General features: G+C 47.7%; 1 long non-coding RNA gene across 1 annotated transcript; it reads left to right on the forward strand.

The window, feature by feature from the left end:
• Nucleotides 1-269: 269 nt before the first annotated feature.
• Nucleotides 270-1,148, forward strand: LOC109732446 (uncharacterized). The gene is made up of 2 exons (XR_012190346.1): nt 270-541; nt 619-1,148. It is a non-coding gene; the product is annotated as an uncharacterized lncRNA (long non-coding RNA).
• The last annotated feature ends 7,451 nt before the right edge of the window (nt 1,149-8,599 follow it).

Consider the following 8,599-nt stretch of genomic DNA (forward strand, 5'->3'; position numbering starts at 1 on the left):
CTGCCCGATTGCTGCACGATACATAATCAAATGATCCAGCAATGGGCAGAGTCAGCGAAAGTGCTATTCTGAGCCCGAGCTCAGATGCACTCTATATCATAGCCGTCAACGTTTCTCGCGATTCCCACCGCTGCATGTATATCAGCGCGTATTTGGACAGGTATTCCATGCCTTTATCCAAAGAAGGCCCCACCATGATGCGGTTTGAAGGCAACGGCCGTCACGCGCCAGTTAGCGGCTCAGATGGAGACACCCTTTCTTGTGCCACGGCTCAGACGGTAGGTGGCAAACGGACGGACTCCATCCGGCCCCACTTATACATCTGCCTCCTTCCACTGGAAGAATCCACAGCCTCCCACCCGTTGCCTTATCTTCTCCAAGCTCTCTTGTAACAATCAAAATGAAGAAGATGGCAAGCTCCTCCTCCTCCTCCCAGGCCGGCGGGGTGCTCCCGTTGATCCCTTGCCTAGAATGTCGTTGCAAGGTGGTGACCTTCGTTTCCCGTGCGGGAGAACAGTTCTACAAATGCGTCACGAAAGATGTAAGTAGCTTCTCTTTGCACAAATTAATATATTGACCTATTTACAGTTTCCTCATGAATTTATACACTATGCGCAGGCTGGGCTATGCCCGTTCATGAGAACGACGGACACCTACCTGCCGGAGCTCACTCGTGTCGGTATAGCTGAACCTCAGGTGCTGCATCACTCCATGGCCATGCACCAATCCGCCCCAGTTCAGCGTAGATCCAGTCGGGAGCAGGAGTTCATCGACGGCAGCCAGGGGGAGATCCAGCCGGACCATGCAGCTGCGAGGCTGCAGATGCAGCAGGCGAACCACCACCCCCGTGCCCCAACTCACTGTTGCTCCTCCGCACCTCGATGCTGCTGGCTGGAAGCAACTTTATCCTTGTCGTCGCCCTGTTGTATTTAATCTTCGGCCAGCCGCGCAGTTAGGCTTTCATCAGATCTAGTGATGTATCAAGAGTTCAGTCGCCGGTCTAGCTCTTTTGTCTTGTAATCGCACTCTCTAATCGTGTGTTACACGGTATCCCACCTGTTAGCACAATTAGCACTCCAACTGCTCGGTGTGTTGTATGTGTCAATGTGTAGTATTTTTAATATATGTTTGCCGTTGTGTTCTTATTATTGTCCTAATTTTTGTTGCAAGTTATTACTGCGGGAATAATTTCTTATTTGTTAACACATGATGCCGCATAGGTCTTTCATTTTATTAATTTATTAATGTATCGTCTAGTCACGTCAGCACGTCCGAATCAATGGACCCACGGACGCCCAACCTCCTAATTTACTGCCGCTCTTTGCCTGCCCATCCGCCCAGTCTTAATTTACTGCCGCTCCTTCCCTACCCATCCGCCCAGTCTCCACACCCCTGCTCATCCATATCCTGAAGCTCTCATCCAGCGACTCGCCCCCTCTCTCGCTCACCTGCCGTTCTACCTGCCTGTGGAAAACTCCGCCGCGCAGATCTACCCCGCCACATCGCCGACGATTCTGCTTGCCGCTCCTGGATTGGCGGCTCATTCAGGTCGTCCACCACCCCCCAAGCCCGACTCCCTGTCCACCCCTTTTTCTTTTGAAATATGCTTACCTAGGCTATCACATGCAGTTATGGTTGGTTTCAAAGATTTGTTTTGCCATGCGACTGTTGGGGATCGTAGCAAAAATTTAAAATTTTCTACGCATCACCAAGATCCATCTATGGAGTTTACTAACAACGAGAAGGAAGGAGTGCATCTACATACCCTTGTAGATCGCGAGCGGAAGCGTTCAAGTGAACGGGGTTGATGGAGTCGTACTCGTCGTGATCCAAATCACCGATGACCGAGCGCCGAACGGACGGCACCTCCGCGTTCAACACACGTACGGAGCAGCGACGTCTCCTCCTTCTTGATCCAGCAAGGGGGAAGGAGAGGTTGATGGAGATCCAGCAGCACGACGGCGTGGTGGTGGAAGTAGCGGGGATCCCGACAGGTCTTCGCCAAGCGCAAGCGGGAGGGAGAGGTGTCACGGGAGGGAGAGGGAGGCGCCAGGGGCTGTGGTGCGGCTGCCCTCCCTCCCCCCACTATTTATAGGGGCCCTGGGGGGGCGCCGGCCCCCTGGAGATCCCATCTGAGGGGGGGGCGGCGGCCCAAGGGGGTGGCTTGCCCCCCAAGCCAAGTGGGGCGCCCCCCACCCCCAGGGTTTCCAACCCTAGGCGCAGGGGAGGCCCAAGGGGGGCGCACCAGCCCACCAGTGGCTGGTTCCCCTCCCCACTTCAGCCCATGGGGCCCTCCGGGATAGGTGGCCCTACCCGGTGGACCCCCGGGACCCTTCCGGTGGTCCCGGTACAATACCGATAACCCCCGAAACTTTTCCGGTGGCCGAAACTGGACTTCCTATATATAATTCTTCACCTCCGGACCATTCCGGAACTCCTCGTGACGTCCGGGATCTCATCCGGGACTCCGAACAACTTTCGGGTTTCCGCATACTAATATCTCTACAACCCTAGCGTCACCGAACCTTAAGTGTGTAGACCCTACGGGTTCGGGAGACATGCAGACATGACCGAGACGACTCTCCGGTCAATAACCAACAGCGGGATCTGGATACCCATGTTGGCTCCCACATGTTCCACGATGATCTCATCGGATGAACCACGATGTCGAGGATTCAATCAATCCCGTATACAATTCCCTTTGTCAATCGGTACGTTACTTGCCCGAGATTCGATCGTCGGTATCCCAATTCCTTGTTCAATCTCGATACCAGCAAGTCACTTTACTCGTACCGTAATGCATGATCCCGTGACCAACCACTTGGTCACTTTGAGCTCATTATGATGATGCATTACTGAGTGGGCCCAGAGATACCTCTCCGTCAAACGGAGTGACAAATCCCAGTCTCGATTCGTGCCAACCCAACAGACACTTTCGGAGATACCCATAGTACACCTTTATAGCCACCCAGTTACGTTGTGACGTTTGGCACACCCAAAGCACTCCTACGGTATCCGGGAGTTGCACAATCTCATGGTCTAAGGAAAAGATACTTGACATTGGAAAAGCTCTAGCAAACGAACTACACGATCTTTGTGCTATGCTTAGGATTGGGTCTTGTCCATCACATCATTCTCCTAATGATGTGATCCCGTTATCAATGACATCCAATGTCCATAGTCAGGAAACCATGACTATCTGTTGATCAACGAGCTAGTCAACTAGAGGCTTACTAGGGACATATTGTGGTCTATGTATTCACACATGTATTACGATTTCCGGATAACACAATTATAGCATGAACAATAGACAATTATCATGAACAAAGAAATATAATAATAACCATTTTATTATTGCCTCTAGGGCATATTTCCAACAGTCTCCCACTTGCACTAGAGTCAATAATCTAGTTACATTGTGATGAATCGAACACCCATAGAGTTCTGGTGTTGATCATGTTTTGCTCTAGGGAGAGGTTTAGTCAACGGATCTGCTACATTCAGGTCCGTATGTACTTTACAAATATCTATGTCTCCATTTTGAACACTTTCACGAATGGAGTTGAAGCGACGCTTGATATGCCTGGTCTTGCTGTGAAACCTGGGCTCCTTGGCAAGGGCAATAGCTCCAGTGTTGTCACAGAAGAGAGTCATCGGGCCCGACGCATTGGGAATCACCCCTAGGTCGGTAATGAACTCCTTTATCCAGATTGCTTCCTGTGCTGCCTCTGAGGCCGCCATGTACTCCGCTTCACATGTAGATCCCGCCGCGACGCTTTGCTTGCAACTGCACCAGCTTACTGCCCCTCCATTCAAAATATACACGTATCCGGTTTGTGACTTAGAGTCATCCAGATCTGTGTCGAAGCTAGCATCGACGTAACCCTTTACGACGAGCTCTTTGTCACCTCCATAAACGAGAAACATATCCTTAGTCCTCTTCAGGTACTTCAGAATATTCTTGACCGCTGTCCAGTGTTCCATGCCGGGATTACTTTGGTACCTTCCTACCAAACTTACGGCAAGGTTTACATCAGGTCTGGTACACAGCATGGCATACATAATAGACCCTATGACCGATGCATAGGGGATGACACTCATCTTTTCTCTATCTTCTGCCGTGGTCGGGCATTGAGCCGTGCTCAATTGCACACCTTGCAATACAGGCAAGAACCCCTTCTTGGACTGATCCATATTGAACTTCTTCAATATCTTGTCAAGGTACGTACTCTGTGAAAGACCAATGAGGCGTCTTGATCTATCTCTATAGATCTTGATGCCTAATATATAAACAGCTTCTCCAAGGTCCTTCATTGAAAAACACTTACTCAAATAGGCCTTTATACTTTCCAAGAATTCTATATCATTTCCCATCAATAGTATGTCAACCACATATAATATGAGAAATGCTACAGAGCTCCCACTCACTTTCTTGTAAACACAGGCTTCTCCATAAGTCTGTGTAAACCCAAACGCTTTGATCATCTCATCAAATCGATTGTTCCAACTCCGAGATGCTTGCACCAGCCCATAGATGGAGCGCTGGAGCTTGCATACCTTGTTAGCATTCTTAGGATCGACAAAACCTTCCGGCTGCATCATATACAATTCTTCCTTAAGAAAGCCGTTAAGGAATGCCGTTTTGACGTCCATCTGCCATATCTCATAATCATAGTATGCGGCAATTGCTAACATGATTCGGACGGACTTCAGCTTCGCTACGGGTGAGAAAGTCTCATCGTAGTCAACCCCTTGAACTTGTCGATAACCCTTAGCGACAAGTCGAGCTTTATAGATGGTAACATTACCATCCGCGTCCGTCTTCTTCTTAAAGATCCATTTGTTTTCTATCGCTCGCCGATCATCGGGCAAGTCTGTCAAAGTCCACACTTTGTTTTCATACATGGATCCTATCTCGGATTTCATGGCTTCTAGCCATTTGTCGAAATCTGGGCCCGCCATTGCTTCTTCATAGTTCGAAGGTTCACCGTTGTCTAACAACATGATTTCCAGGACAGGGTTGTCGTACCACTCTGGTGCGGAACGTGTCCTTGTGGACCTACGAAGTTCAGCAGTAACTTGATCCGAAGCTTCATGATCATCATCATTAACTTCCTCCTCAGTCGGTGTAGGCACCACAGGAACATCTTCCCGCGCTGCGCTACTTTCCGGTTCGGAAGGGGTGACTATCACCTCATCAAGTTCCACTTTCCTCCCACTTATTCCTTTCGAGAGAAACTCTTTCTCCAGAAAGGACCCGTTCTTGGCAACAAAGATCTTGCCTTCGGATCTAAGGTAGAAGGTATACCCAATGGTTTCCTTAGGGTATCCTATGAAGACGCATTTCTCCGACTTGGGTTCGAGCTTTTCAGGTTGAAGTTTCTTGACATAAGCATCGCATCCCCAAACTTTTAGAAACGACATCTTAGGTTTCTTCCCAAACCATAATTCATACGGTGTCGTCTCAACGGATTTCGACGGAGCCCTATTTAAAGTGAATGCGGCAGTCTCTAAAGCATAGCCCCAAAATGAGAGCGGTAGATCGGTAAGAGACATCATAGATCGCACCATATCCAATAGAGTGCGATTACGATGTTCGGACACACCATTTCGCTGAGGTGTTCCAGGCGGCGTGAGTTGTGAAACTATTCCACATTTCCTTAAGTGTGTGCCAAATTCGTGACTTAAATATTCCCCTCCACGATCTGATCGTAGGAACTTTATTTTCCTGTCACGTTGATTCTCAACCTCACTCTGAAATTCCTTGAACTTTTCAAAGGTCTCAGACTTGTGTTTCATTAGGTAGACATACCCATATCTACTTAAGTCATCAGTAAGAGTGAGAACATAACGATAGCCACCGCGAGCCTCAACACTCATTGGACCGCACACATCGGTATGTATGATTTCCAATAAGTTGGTTGCTCGCTCCATTGTTCCGGAGAACGGAGTCTTGGTCATCTTACCCATGAGGCATGGTTCGCACGTGTCAAATGATTCGTAATCAAGAGACTCCAAAAGTCCATCTGCATGGAGCTTCTTCATGTGCTTGACAACAATGTGACCAAGGCGGCAGTGCCACAAGTATGTGGGACTATCGTTATCAACTTTACATCTTTTGATATTCACACTATGAATATGTGTAACATCACGTTCGAGATTCATTAAGAATAAACCATTGACCAGCGGGGCATGACCATAAAACATATCTCTCATATAAATAGAACAACCATTATTCTCGGATTTAAATGAGTAGCCATCTCGCATTAAACGAGATCCAGATACAATGTTCATGCTCAAAGCTGGCACTAAATAACAATTATTGAGGTTTAAAACTAATCCCGTAGGTAAATGCAGAGGTAGCGTGCCGACGGCGGTCACATCGACCTTGGAACCATTCCCGACGCGCATCGTCACCTTGTCCTTCGCCAGTCTCCGCTTATTCCGCAGCTCCTGTTTTGAGTTACAAATATGAGCAACCGCACCGGTATCAAATACCCAGGAGCTACTATGAGTACTGGTAAGGTACACATCAATTACATGTATATCACATATACCTTTGGTGTTGCCGGCCTTCTTGTCCGCTAAGTATTTGGGGCAGTTCCGCTTCCAGTGACCACTTCCCTTGCAATAAAAGCACTCAGTCTCAGGCTTGGGTCCATTCTTTGGCTTCTTCCCGGCAACTGGCTTACCGGGCGCGGCAACTCCCTTGCCGTCCTTCTTGAAGTTCTTCTTACCCTTGCCTTTCTTGAACTTAGTGGTTTTATTCGCCATCAACACTTGATGTTCCTTTTTGATCTCCACCTCCGTTGATTTCAGCATTGAATATACCTCAGGAATGGTCTTTTCCATCCCCTGCATATTGAAGTTCATCACAAAGCTCTTGTAGCTCGGTGGAAGCGACTGAAGGATTCTGTCAATGACCGCGTCATCTGGGAGATTAACTCCCAGCTGAGACAAGCGGTTGTGTAACACAGACATTTTGAGTATGTGCTCACTGACAGAACTATTTTCCTCCATTTTACAACTGAAGAACTTGTCGGAGACTTCATATCTCTCGACCCGGGCATGAGCTTGGAAAACCATTTTCAGCTCTTCGAACATCTCATATGCTCCGTGTTTCTCAAAACGCTTTTGGAGCCCCGGTTCTAAGCTGTAAAGCATGCCGCACTGAACGAGGGAGTAAGCATCAGCACGTGATTGCCAAGCGTTCATAACGTCTTGGTTCTCTGGGATGGGTGCTTCACCTAGCGGTGCTTCTAGGACATAATCTTTCTTGGCAGCTATGAGGATGATCCTCAGGTTCCGGACCCAGTCCGTATAGTTGCTGCCATCATCTTTCAGCTTGGTTTTCTCTAGGAACGCGTTGAAGTTGAGGGCAACGTGGGCCATTTGATCTACAAGACATATTGTAAATATTTTAGACTAAGTTCATGATAATTAAGTTCATCTAATCAAATTATTCAATGAACTCCCACTCAGATAGACATCCCTCCAATCATCTAAGTGAAACATGATCCGAGTTAACTAGGCCGTGTCCGATCATCACGTGAGACGGACTAGTCAAGATCGGTGAACATCTTCATGTTGATCGTATCTTCTATACGACTCATGCTCGACCTTTCGGTCTTCCGTGTTCCGAGGCCATGTCTGTACATGCTAGGCTCGTCAAGTCAACCTAAGTGTATTGCGTGTGTTCCGAGGCCATGTCTGTACATGCTAGGCTCGTCAACACCCGTTGTATGCGAACGTTAGAATCTATCACACCCGATCATCACGTGGTGCTTCGAAACAACGAACCTTCGCAACGGTGCACAGTTAGGGGGAACACTTTCTTGAAATTATTATAAGGGATCATCTTACTTACTACCGTCGTTCTAAGCAAATAAGATGTAAAACATGATAACATCACATGCAATCAAATAGTGACATGATATGGCCAATATCATTTTGCTCCTTTGATCTCCATCTTCGGGGGCGCCATGATCATCTTCGTCACCGGCATGACACCATGATCTCCATCATCATGATCTCCATCATCGTGTCTTCACGAAGTTATCACGCCAACGATTACTTCTACTTCTATGGCTAACGTGTTTAGCAATAAAGTAAAGTAATTTACCTGGCGTTATTCAATGACACGTAGGTCATACAAAAAATAAAGACAACTCCTATGGCTCCTGCCGGTTGTCATACTCATCGACATGCAAGTCGTGATTCCTATTACAAGAACATGATCAATCTCATACATCGCATATATCTCATTCATCACATCCTTTTGGCCATATCACATCACAAGGCACATGCTGCAAAAATAAGTTAGACATTCTCTAATTGTTGTTGCAAGTTTTTACGTGGCTTCTATAGGTTTCTAGCAAGAACGTTTCTTACCTACGTAAAACCACAACGTGATATGCCAATTTCTATTTACCCTTCATAAGGACCCTTTTCATCGAATCCGTTCCGACTAAAGTGGGAGAGACTGACACCCGCTAGCCACCTTATGCAACTAGTGCATGTCAGTCGGTGGAACCTGTCTCACGTAAGCGTACGTGTAAGGTCGGTCCGGGCCGCTTCATCCCACAATACCGCCGAAACA

This window comes from Aegilops tauschii, chromosome 7, assembly GCF_002575655.3.
Source record: "Aegilops tauschii subsp. strangulata cultivar AL8/78 chromosome 7, Aet v6.0, whole genome shotgun sequence".
Taxonomy (NCBI): domain Eukaryota; kingdom Viridiplantae; phylum Streptophyta; class Magnoliopsida; order Poales; family Poaceae; genus Aegilops; species Aegilops tauschii.